At 31.7% G+C, this 12845-nt stretch overlaps 1 protein-coding gene across 3 annotated transcripts in view; it reads left to right on the forward strand.

Annotated features, from left to right (window-relative positions):
• Positions 1 to 12845, forward strand: part of LOC126823496 (LIM domain only protein 3) — a 76930-nt gene that overhangs the window by 16926 nt on the left and 47159 nt on the right. For 2 of the 3 annotated variants that reach the window (XM_050552373.2, XM_050552378.2), the window contains exon 2: positions 9202 to 9270. The gene's annotated coding sequence lies outside the window, so the exon portion shown is untranslated. Of the gene's footprint in view, positions 1 to 65; positions 86 to 9201; positions 9271 to 12845 lie in introns of those variants that run through there. The other variant, XM_050552374.2, reaches the window with a different exon arrangement.

Consider the following 12845-nt stretch of genomic DNA (forward strand, 5'->3'; position numbering starts at 1 on the left):
ACAATACCCACTTGAAATGAAGCAGACGATACCGTCAACACTCAAGATGGCTTTCTAATGAAGTGATTGAAAGCTAAAAGAGCATGTAAGATAACAATCAGAGTACGCGTGGCTGAATATGTTAGCCAAACTTCTTAGAATGTGTCATTTCTTTTCAACGTCTGTCCCATTCTTTGAATTGATTCAGTAGCCATGCGAATAGATTTGCCATTAAACTCATTAACTTTGAACATTAATAGATTAAGAGATGAATATCCACCGAGGTAATTCCTTGCATTAATTGCCAGTATTGACAGTTTTATTTCATGTCTTCTCAAAACCTTTTACATGTTCACGCTCTGATTGAGAAATTAGCTGCCTTTGTCAAACAAAATCTTTTCCATTCTTGATTGGTCTTACTCGAATTTCATAAGAACTAGGCTTGTGTTAGAATTGTTTTAATCGTGGATTAAGCAGTTTATGACATGGTTCTCAAAACATGTTGGAATATAATTGTGACCTGAAGAGTTCCTTTTACATTTGACAAAAAATTATTCATAAACAGAAACAGCATTTGGTGACCATCTGGAAAGCACAATAAGGTACATTTGAAACTGTATTATAAAAATGATATCAATATTATGTTGCTTTCATTTGTCTAATGACAAAAATGTCAAAATTGATCAGGTCAGGTAGACTCAGATGATTTTTAAAATTAAGAACTAATTATTTGATGTGACGAAAAACTAAAATGGGTTAAATTTTCCTTAGATTTCAGATTAAAAGGTGTGTTATTTCATCTGTTCTGGTATAGCTCAGATTCTATATTGTGTATCTATGGAACTGTATTTATTGATACACCCACATTCTAGAATGCCTCATATTTTGTGTATGATCAGCTGGTGATCTGCTTACATTCTTTTGATTTCTGTCTTGAATAGGTGGTGATCACTGATCAAGAATAACCACTGAAATTGTTCTGTGCCTATCTAGGAAATCTCTGAAAAGATGGAGGTTTTAGTGAGCTTGCTTAAGTTTCCTATCATTAAAATTGTGAAAGTGGAATCTCTAAATGAAATAGAAGTTCAAAAATGGTTTAATTCCATTCAGTGCTTAAAAGATATGAGGGATGGAAAATTTTGCTACATTGCACATCTGCTGTATTTGAGTAAAATCTTTTGATATGGGTCTCTTTTTAAGCTGATTGAATCCAAGCCAGGAGATTATCGACCTTTGATATATTTTTTAATATTAATTAAATGTTAAATAATCAAATTATGTACATCTTAGGAATGATTAAACTTTGAAAAAATTAGATATTGTCTAGAAAATGCAATTGAAGATCAACCGCCTTAACTCTCGACCCAGCTGTAATCTGTGATCTAGAGTTTATAGAATGCCTTTACTGGGACAAAAACAGATGTGCTATTCAGTAACATTATTAAATATATAATATATAATATACAATTCAATGCAAGTTGGAATTCTTTATTGAGAAACTGTCAGTAATAATCATTTTGTTATGAAGAAAACTTACATTTTTAATTAAATGATGAGATCAGAGAACAACTAATCATAAAAAGCAAAAAAATTATCACGATATTTCATTAGAACTTACTGATGTTAAAGATTTTTTCTCTCTCAGTTATTCTAAAAGTAAGGGGATTTCTATAGGAAATGAAAGCTCTCTTTGTTAAACTGTTGTTTGAATTAGACTGATTGTCTTCTCTTACTTGGGTTTGTACTAAATATGGCAAGAGGTATAAAGATGGTAGAGATAATACAACTCTTTTCTCGTTTTAAAGTCAGGAAATTGAAATTTTTCCACTTGCCTTGCATCGAAGTTATTGGGATATGAAGCATAGATGCTTAGTTTGTTTCTCCATTTTGCCGGAAATAACATTTCCTCACTAGTTTGCATTCACTTCTGACACCATTCAGCAAGAAATAATTGAATCTTCGGCTATCATTTTTTCATCACTCGTACATCAAAGAAGTCAATTTTGTTCCGATTGTTACATATCATAAATCACATTGGGGTAGGTTAGCTTTTTTACCCGCTTTTATTAGAAAAATCCATTCTGCCATTAAAATGGTCAAATAGACAGTTGATTTACATCAATAGAATCTGATGAAGTGGGCAAGAAAAAGATGATGGATTTAATATACATATTGTTAAAGCACTTAAAGTCCGAGAACATTTCCTTTTTTCTCCTCCATCGATCTTTCATTTTTGTCATTGAAAATATTTTCGCAGACAAAAGATTTGGTTAAGATTATAAGTATAATATGTAATTTAAACTTATTGTTTTCAAATCATTTCAATTCAAATGAATGAATGAAGATCGGTGACCATTCCGGATAAATTTAAATCAAATTGTCTAGAATTTAAGGCATTGAATGCATTTGAATAACCCTTATTCTATAGCTGAAGTCAAATATCAGGTTTAGACATAGATTGAAAATAGATATGCTAGAAATAATTACTGATTCTCAAATATTATGTTTGTAAAAAATTAACATAGAAATTCAATTTCACTAATGGAATGGCGTTTAAAGTTTCACCAACATAATAATATTGAGATCATTTTGAAACTAATAATATAAGGTTATTTTCATTTTTGTTGTTACGTTTTGCATAGAAAGCCATACTTCGGTCTACTCTTCCTTGAATTCTGCCTGGTAAATGTGCACACCAATGTGCACACAGGTACACACTGCACAGTTTGACAAGTGAGATCCTTGTTTGAAAAATCATGAAGGTTCTTCTCAGCCCATGCCAAGGTTTGAACTCGAGACATTTTAATCAAGACCAGTGCGCTACTTCTTGACTATAGCAACGTATCGGTAATCCAAAGTAAGTTCTGTGCATTATGCCCATGTTCTTTTAATTTGATGCCTTAGAACAACCTGAATACTTCTACTTTTCACCACAAGATTTAGGATGAGAAATAAAGTTTAAAAGACTGCCAAGGTATGGATTGAGATTCAGAGTAAAAAAATCAACTTGTAATGTATGTGTAATGCAACATGCTCTTGGATGAGACATTCTCATGTGCCTATCCAATGTTTTGCACAGGGGGGCCATTATCAGAAAGAATTCATGGAATTCAAATAATATAAGCTTCAGCTTATTTTCAAATCCATTATATGGTCCGGTATTGTATACTCATGTGGTACTTGAAATACATGTAAAATATAATTTAAACCTGAAAGTATACAATTAATGGGCATTGAATGAATGCTGGGTGAAATGGGCAAAAGAATGTTGGACAATGTCCTCTCACACTATTAAAAACTCTGCCTAGGATCTGTTTTATATTTGGTTCATATTCTCTTTAAAACATATCAATATAAGAAAAGTATTTGACTTGGGTATCATTCATAAAGTAAGTAGGGTACATCACAATTAATATCGATGGTCATTTCTTAGTGGTCATTCTATGGTGGTATAATTGGTCAAGGTGCCTGTATAACACTGTCTGCAGGCTATATTAAATTGACCTTTATAAAGTATCATAGTTTTATTGGATTCTCTATCTATCTCATCTTTATTATTCACACATTGTTTTATAGACAATAGTCTTTTCTACTTTAGATGAGTTTGATAGATGTCCCATCATGGGGTCCCTCCACCTTATGACATGGAGCTATATTAACCTAAGGCAAAGATTTAAACTCTTAATCTTTTATAATCCCTGTACCACACCAATAAAACTTACTTAGCTTATATCTGATTTCACTAACAATAAAACTTATTATTGATATAGCCATAAACCTTAAATAAATTAAGACCCTATACCTTTGAAAGTGCAATAATATTATATTTATAATCCATTTATTACAATATCAAATATACTATCAATCCCGTAAATTGCAAAATATTGAATAAAATTCATTACTTTATTCCTTTGTATAATAGTAATGAAAATAACCCTTGTATAATAGTAATGAAAATAACCCATTTGGGCATACTTAAGAGTGCAATAATATTGAGCATTATTAATTCTGTTTATCACATTGATATACATATATATAGCAAACTATACATATTTTTATAAATATTATTTTAAGGAATGAGAAACACACAGATATATGAATGCAGTGGACTAAAGTTTTGCTTTAATATAAATCAAAGGACGTATAAATTTATTGAAAGCGATTACTGCATACACTGACTGTACCTCAGCAGAGTTTCTGAGTTAAAAATAAAGAGATTTCACATGAGTTTTTTTTTGGAGGCTTTTAATTTATAAACAGTCAATTACCATGTTGTGATATCTGTCCATTTATATGCCAATTACTGGCGGTAAATCTATCTACAAAAATAAACAGCTGGAAATAAAGATGTCTGTCGGGGTGAAATAAAAACAGTGTCATTGTCTTGGAGCAATGGCGTTCATAAACAAATTAATATAGTCTTCAGTACGATTTGATATAGCTTCTTCTATACATACACTGAATAACATATAGCACTTGTGTTTATTTTCATAATTCCTCTATTTACCAGATGGTTTCAATAGCAATCTGGTTGATTTTTGATGAGCACTAACGATTCAGTGAGGATCAGAGATACAATTATAATATTAGCAGACTGACAGACGATGTACATGCAGCGCGGTTTTTCATGAGTGGTAATTGTACATATCTCATATGAGGGTTCTTAATCAAAATGTTTTTTTAATGAGATTTTTGATATTTGATTTGGTGAATCTTTGTGAAAATGAAAGTGTTTTGGTAGCGTTTCATGGATGAAGTTGAGGTATGTTATCTGTTTTGTGTTGGTAAATCCAGTATGATAATAGTGAATATGAACAGACATCTTGGTACGAAGTTAGCAATATTAGAAAAGAAGTTTTCAATATTTGGAAGAAGTCTTCGATATTAAGAAGAAGTTTTCAATCTTTGAAAGAAGTTTGCAAATTTAGTAATAAGAAGAATTCTGCAATATCTCATGCGATAGTTTTTTATACTCCCACATGGAAATGTGGACGTATATTGTCGTTGCCCCCGTCCGTCCACAATTTCTTGGGAACGCTCTAACGCTAAAAGTTATCATCCAATTCTTTGAAATTTATATATGCCATTTACATTAGGGAGATAAAGAAGCCTATTTAATTTCAATAATTTCCGTTAATTACTTCTAGATTTAAGACCTTGTTTCACTTTGTTGCACATTGTGAATGATCTCTAACATCAAAAGTTATCTGCCCATCTGTATGAAATTTGTATGCGTCATTTAGATTAGTAAAATGAAGAATTCTATTGAATTTCAGCAATTTCCATTAATTACATCTAGGGTTATGGTCCTTGTATTACTTTGTTGAACCTTGTGAACGCTCCAACGTCAAAAGTTATCATCCGATCTTTGTGAAATTTATATGCATTATTTAAATTAGTGAAATAAAGAAGCCTATTGAATTTCAGCAATTTCTGTAAATTACTTCTAGAGTTATGACCCTTGTTTCACTTTGTTACATCTTGTGAAAGCTCGACCATCAAATGTTATCTGCCGATCTGTATGAAATTTATGTGTCATTTAAATTAGTTAAAAGAAGAATCCTATTGAATTTCAGCAATTCCTGTTTATTACATCTAGAGTTATGACCCTTGTTTCACTTTGTTGAACCTTGTGAATGCCAAAAGTTATCATCCGATCTTTGTGAAATTTATATGCATTGTTTAAATTAGTAAAATGATGAAACCTATTGAATTTTATTAATTTCCATTTATTAAGTCTAGAATTTTGGCCCCTGTTTCACTTTGCTGAACCATGTGAACACCAAAAGTTATCATCAGATCTGTATGAACTTTATATGCATCATTCAGATTAGTGAAATGACAAAGGCTATTGAATATCAGCAATTTACAATAATTACTTCTAGAGTTATGGCCCTTGTTTCCCTTTGTTCAACCTTGATAATGCTCGATTGATGACAGTTATCATCCGAAATGTATGAAATTGATATGCATCATTTAAATTTGTGAATCGGAGGTCTATTGAATTTCAGCAATTTCCGTCAATTACTTCTAGAGTTATGGCCCCTGTTTTACTTTGTAAACATTCGATTGACAAAAGTTATCTGATATGTGTGAAATTTATATGCAGTTTTTAAATTAGTAAAACAAAAAAGCCTGTCAAATATCAACCTATCTTAAAGCCATATGAGTGCTTTTACTCACACTGAAATAAAACCAGCTTCACTGTTCTGACAGCCATGGTCAGAAGTTATTGTTAATTATGCAGGCTGATATCAAATTTGAAACCTGAAATTTCTACCCCCAAAAAAAGGGGTCTGGAAGATGGCAATTTAAACCGATCTGTTTAGACAGCCAAGATAAGCTGTTTTCTCAAAGTGTGCTGAGGTTTTTAAACTGGGTTATTTGCCCCACCTTTGTATCCAGATGTCAAGGTTAATGATTGCCTGTGTTTTAAAACTGGCTTATATTAAACGTCTGAACAATATTTTAGTATTGGAACAAGTTTATAGTATTAGAAAGATTTTTGCAGTGTTATGAGAAGTTTCTGGTTCTTGTTTTACATGAGCTTTTATTGTATCTCTCCAATTTCTTTGTTACTTGAAAATGTTGATTATATGCAATAGACTCTTTTCTTCTATGTTGAGTTTTTGTTCTCAGTTTTTGTCACAAAGGTCAAAGCTTATTAAAATTCTGTAATTAGCTACAGTAATTGCTCTTTTAGACATAACTTTTTGCATATTTTTTGCCATAGAGTGTGCGCATCTATTCATTACTTTCAGGGTTTTATTATTTTGTTCTCAATTAAAAATGAATTAGACTTTATTATATGCTAATAATGAACTGGTACTGTGGTGGATTTTTTTTTGCTTTTGTTACATAATTGTTCGCAAATGTATTTTCAATTTGAAAATGGCATTTGAAAATGTCAGTATCTGCTAGTTAGCGCCACAAGTTCATGGGTCTAGATTTAATTATTTTTGATTAGATCTCATTTTGACATCATTAGAAGATAATTAGTGAAGAGGTTACATGGTAATTAATAGTTGTAGTACTTAATGAATTAGTGATAAATAAACCTGATTCAATAGTCCATAAGATCAGAGCGTGTGTTTTAATTAGTGATCATATAGGTTAATAAGCATTAAGATTAAAAAGTAATTAACAGTAATATTTATGGAGCTCTAATTAAAAACCCAAATTATGTACAAGTTATTTATGAACATGATACTTATATAGGCTAATGGATCCAGTAGTTATTCGAACTGGTTTCTTGAAATCTCAAATAGAAATTGCTTGGCACTTTGGTATTAAAAATACCATATTTCTTGTATGTTGACATAGAAATTATGGTTGTACATACATGTAATGCAACCATCATTGTTAATGCTCTGAGAGTTATTCGCACCCCAGGTGAGCTTCCTGACAAGTACAATTTTTTATATGCCAACATTGAAATCTGGTTGTATATTGTTGTCACCCCTGTCCATCATCCATTCGTCTCTTGACACTCCAGACTAAAGTTACATGTATATTTTGATTTAACTTGAAATTATACATTATGTTCATGTGAGGAAAAATCCTGTTATGGTATCTAGTTTTTACCCCACTTTTCATTAATTTGAATACATTACATGTTTATTTACTGAACACGAATACTTTTGGTTCTTTTGACCATATTATGTATGTACCCTACCCTACCCGACATATGTTGAGCGCCGATTTCACCTCATCCTTGGTATCCCCAGTGTACTTATTCCGTTCTACTCCACTATAGCCTGGGTTAATCTAAAGGGTTTCCACGATTTCAAATTTTCTGCCCAGGCCTTGATTGTAGCTAAAGTCTATGAGCCAATCAAAAACTGTTTACAAACCAGTCGTTTCACATTCATTTTTATAAGGGTAGATAACCATATTCATGTCAATTTACTGAATAATTTATTTAAATAAAGCATATATTTCTAATTCATTTATATTTAATTGTATTATCAAAATCTGTAGTATGTTTCGCGGATTTCAAATATGTATAACATCTATATGTTTGACTGTTGTTATTATTATTACTATTCGGTCTTTGTCTGAAATATTTCATTCTGTTATGTTTATTATTATTGAACTCATATTTATTGTATTGGATGTTAAATCTTTAATAAACAACAACAACAACATTCTCAATAAGTTGTCTGTGATATCACCTCGGTGGAAGTGGACGTTAAATAAAACTCCTGTCCGGTCTTCATTAATAAATTATAAAACAATTGTAATTTCTTGTTAATAAATATGCATTTAGTATAATTTAGATTTCTCTCATTTAAGTTACCTTCTGGCTAATTCCTAACCTTAGGAAGCCTTTGCGTTTTGCTTACTTTACCCGATGAGAGTTACTTCCCTTTGACAACTTCCTTTGCAATTAACAATTTATGTGATTGGTCGATAAAAATAGCACAATCATCAAGGGTGCATAACTTGAAAACATGTCCCCCACATAGATTAACCCAGGGGTTAGTGGAGGAGAATGGAATGAGACCACTGGGGATACCACGGACGATTTCACCTCGTGGACAGATTACCCCCATGCATGCACGAATCTCAGTCTAATTTCCCCGAACTAATCTGTGTGCATGGAGTTAATGGATTACCGCAATGATAATCCACCTAATCCTACTCAGTACTCACCATGGATCACTGCGTTAGTTTTATTTGTTTTAATGAATTTTGTGACCGTCATAATCAACTGGATTCAAATTCTGGGTTCTATGACAGCGGCTCCTAGTCACACCTGACACAACTCATAGACAATATTTGTGAAAAGAATTGAATTATTTCTTGGATAATTATGATAACAAAATAGCTTTTACAATTAGAAGCCTGAGAATGAAGAGAATTAAGACTTACACACCGCTGTGAAATACATTTCATTTAATCAAATATTTAATACACATTACCAAAAATCAAATTTAGGGTAGATTTCAGGGTGATAAAAGGCATTTTGTTATTAAATTTCTTTCAATTTTAATGTTGTAAAATGGACTTTTTTTTTATCCATTTTATTAATATACCCTTACAGATATATATTTTTTTTATTAACAGAGAATTAATATCCTGAAAAATTTTAATATACGACACATCCTTCATGTTAATAATAAATTCTAATATTAAAACTTTGAATTTATAATGAAATTCCAAATTTTGTTATTAAATTTTGGGTATTTTTGTATAACACAGCATATTTATATGTTGTAGGTGACTTCAGTAGTGACGAAACAGAGAATATACAAATACTTGACCTGTCACAAGTGGATAATATTTTCGGTAATGTATATTTACTGTTTTTTATTGTTTGCATATTTATTCTAGAATGTCATAATTTAAAGATGTAGTGCAGTGTTAGAATTTGTGTTTGTCACCCCGCCTTTCGAAGAAAGCAGGTGACAATTAAAATGGGTTTGTCTGTTGGTCACACTCTGCTTCTAATTCAGTTAGAGTGTTCAAACTTGATGTAGGTGTTTGTTAGGTGAATGTCGTGAGAGGGGTTCGATGAAAAGCATTTTCCACTGAGGCTAAGCACAGATAAGCAATTTTATTGGTTGATGTTATGGGACAAGTGCGATTAATGAGACTTGGTGTATAGTTTCCAATAATCCGTACTTTGACAAAGTTAATCATAAACATTTTCTGCTTAGCTAAGTATATAGCTGAAGCGTTTAATTGCTTGATGGTTTACAAAAATATAATTGTTCAATCAACTATTGGCTTGTTTGATTTGAAAATAAGCATGTTCATATAAGATGGTGTGCAAGAAATACAATCATTTCTAGTAGAAAAAAATAAAACGCGTAAAATTAGGTGTCGATACTAAAAGAAAACCCCAAATATCCTGCTCTTTCACAATAGTCTTCTAAAAAAAAATGATTTAAATCTATTATTTCATACAGAAATACCGTCTTTGATAGCTTTCCTGTCATAATTACATGAGCGTGCTTAATGATCTTTAGCAGTTAAAGACAATACCAGTATTGATAAAAGTATTACTTTTGTTTCAAGAAAACAGCAAATTTCTAACCATTTTCATTATATCCTTGTTGGTGTATCTTTCTTTAGAAACATTACAATTAAGACAGGTTAATTGGTATACATAAATACATGCTGGTGTTCTTAAGAGCAAGATAATAAATTATCTTTTTGGTTTGATTTGAATCATGATTTTCTTTAACTAACCCCTGTCTCAATCTCAAAAATAGATTTTCCGACCTGCTGTTTTATTATTAGAAGCAGACATTAGGTCGGGAGTTAATTATGGCATCATTAAAAGTGGCTTGAAGAGCAATACATGTTTCCGTCTACTGAAATAATAAATGTCAACCCAGTTTGTCACAATTATCTTTACCTTATTAAAATAATATAATACACAGATGACTTTCATAGCATGATATTTATTTAAGCAGGAAAAAATACACCAAAGATAATTCATATTGTAAATTTATAATGGATATTTAGGTAAACACAAAGTAAAATTTTATGGATACACAATTACTGAGTTTAATAGAAAGCGACGTTTCGAAGAGGATACTCTCGTCTTTATCAAGCAAATGATACACGTATGTGAATAGTAGATAATATATACAGAATATGCAACAAAAATAACAATCAAATACAATTAAAACTTAACAGTTTTGATTAGGTGGGGGGCATTTACAACTAAACCTACACAACGGAAACTCTTACAGGGATTAAAAAGGGGGGAAACCCTATTATTTATAAAGATCAATGTATTAACACTTAAATGGGAAACCAATTAACCTGAGCTATAGATAGACATTAATTTAAAGAGAAGTGAATGTATGGGAGTATGAGTGAAAAAGAGTGATCGCTGATGCAGGGGAAAAGAAAAAATAAAACATATATTAATTCAATAAACGGAAAATCCTTTGGATGAGACGAAAAACCGAGGTTACGTGTATATATTGGAATGCATGTAAAAGATCCCCTGGCAGTTGGAATTCGATATAAGAGTAGGCGATAGTGCCGCTGCCCTGGCAAAATTTCCCTTATAGCACACTGCATGGCGTATGCCCGTCTTCATTAGCCCAGTATAGGAGCAGAACAGTAGGACCTTAAACCCCATTTCATTTCATTTCATTTGTATATATTTTCCTACTATTCACATACCTGTATCATTTGCTTGATAAAGACGAGAGTATCCTCGTCGAAACGTCGCTTAGTATTAACTCAGTAATTGTGTATCCATAAAATTGTACCTTGTGTTAATATGTTCAATTACTAAATGTCAATCAAAGAAGAGATTTAGGTTATTATGTGTCAGTTGCATGAAGATACTGTGATCTAAGTTCTAGATGTATTTTGTTTAAAGAACCTGGATGATTCAGGGTAATGATGATTCTTGTAAACATTTCTCCTAGTCCTTTGCAATTATCTGAAGTTCAGTTATGCGTTTTTTTAAAAAAACACAAACCTTCAGTTTCTATGTGAGGTTGATAATAGGTTCCCAACACCAAATTCAGCACCCTTTAAAAGCCAGGATAGCCATATCTGTATTTTAGCAGAAGTTACAGTGGTAAGTGATCTTCACAATTGTCAAGTCATTCATACAAGACAATGAAATTCCTTAAATGAGTCATGTAACCCTGTTAAGCAAGTCTAACAATAATTTCCGAACTGTTTAATATTTTGATTTGACATTTTCAGACAAGGTAAATGGGCTATAGCTCTTGGGCATTTGATTTACACACCTAAAACTCACCTAATCCCACCATGTAATTTGGGACTGCCCTTTTAACTTTATTTAAATATTGTATGTCTGTACCAGTAATCCTCATACAGTGAAACTTAATTAGTGCTTCAAATTTTGTTTGGGCGAGAAATAATTAAATCTTGGATTAAAAATAATCTTTTAATTTTTATGATTTCTTAGTCGGGTACAAAATTTGTTTTTTGATAGTAAAATTTGAGTCATGTGTTGGAGCACACCAGGATCGGAACATATGCGTCTGCTAATACTTGATTTTGTATGAATACAGTATGGAAGTTATTTAGAGATCATGTGTCGTCAGGTGGTATTTGGCTTGAACATGAGAGGATCAAAGATTACAACCTTAAATCATCAATTGATTCCAGGCTTATTTTGTTACAACTTAATCAAAAAATCTAATGGCTATCACATTTTCACTTCTGCATCTCAGCTGGTTCACGTCTTATTGGGATTACCTCCCTTGGGCTTCATTCTCTCCATTGATCAAAGAAATCTATTTTGAATGGTTGTAATATCAGAGAAAATGACACATATTCTGGTTTTAATTTACTTCAATTTAACAATATAGAGATCTGCATCTAGAGGCAACGCATATGGTACGAATAGACTGCTTGCTGTCGTTGTTGTACATACTAGACTGGAGGAAAACTAATGTCATCAGATCCAGATGATGTATAATCTGCATGTTAATTTAAAGGCACAACAAGCCTACTATATCATGATGCTACATTTATGTCATTGTTTTAATCACATTGATTTGTAAAATATTGTTTATCTTTTCTCCTGGCATATCATTTTAGATATGATTTATAACTGTTACCCCAGTACCGTAATAATGATCAGGACAGTTGTTAAATTATAGTTTATTTACATCATTTACATAAAGTCTTAAACATTGAGTGGCTATCGAATACAAACAGGGTTATAAATTGCCACCAGGTTGCACTTTGAAATCATTCCTGTGTGATTGTTGTTTGACTATTGAAATGGTCCTGACAATTTATGTGACCACGAAAGTAAAATGAAATGAAATGAAATGAAATGGGGTTTAACGTCCTACTGTTTTGCTCCGAAATGGGCTAATGAAGACGGGCATATGCCAAACAGTGTGCTATGA

Source organism: Patella vulgata, chromosome 6 (genome assembly GCF_932274485.2).
Source record: "Patella vulgata chromosome 6, xgPatVulg1.2, whole genome shotgun sequence".
NCBI lineage: Eukaryota > Metazoa > Mollusca > Gastropoda > Patellidae > Patella > Patella vulgata.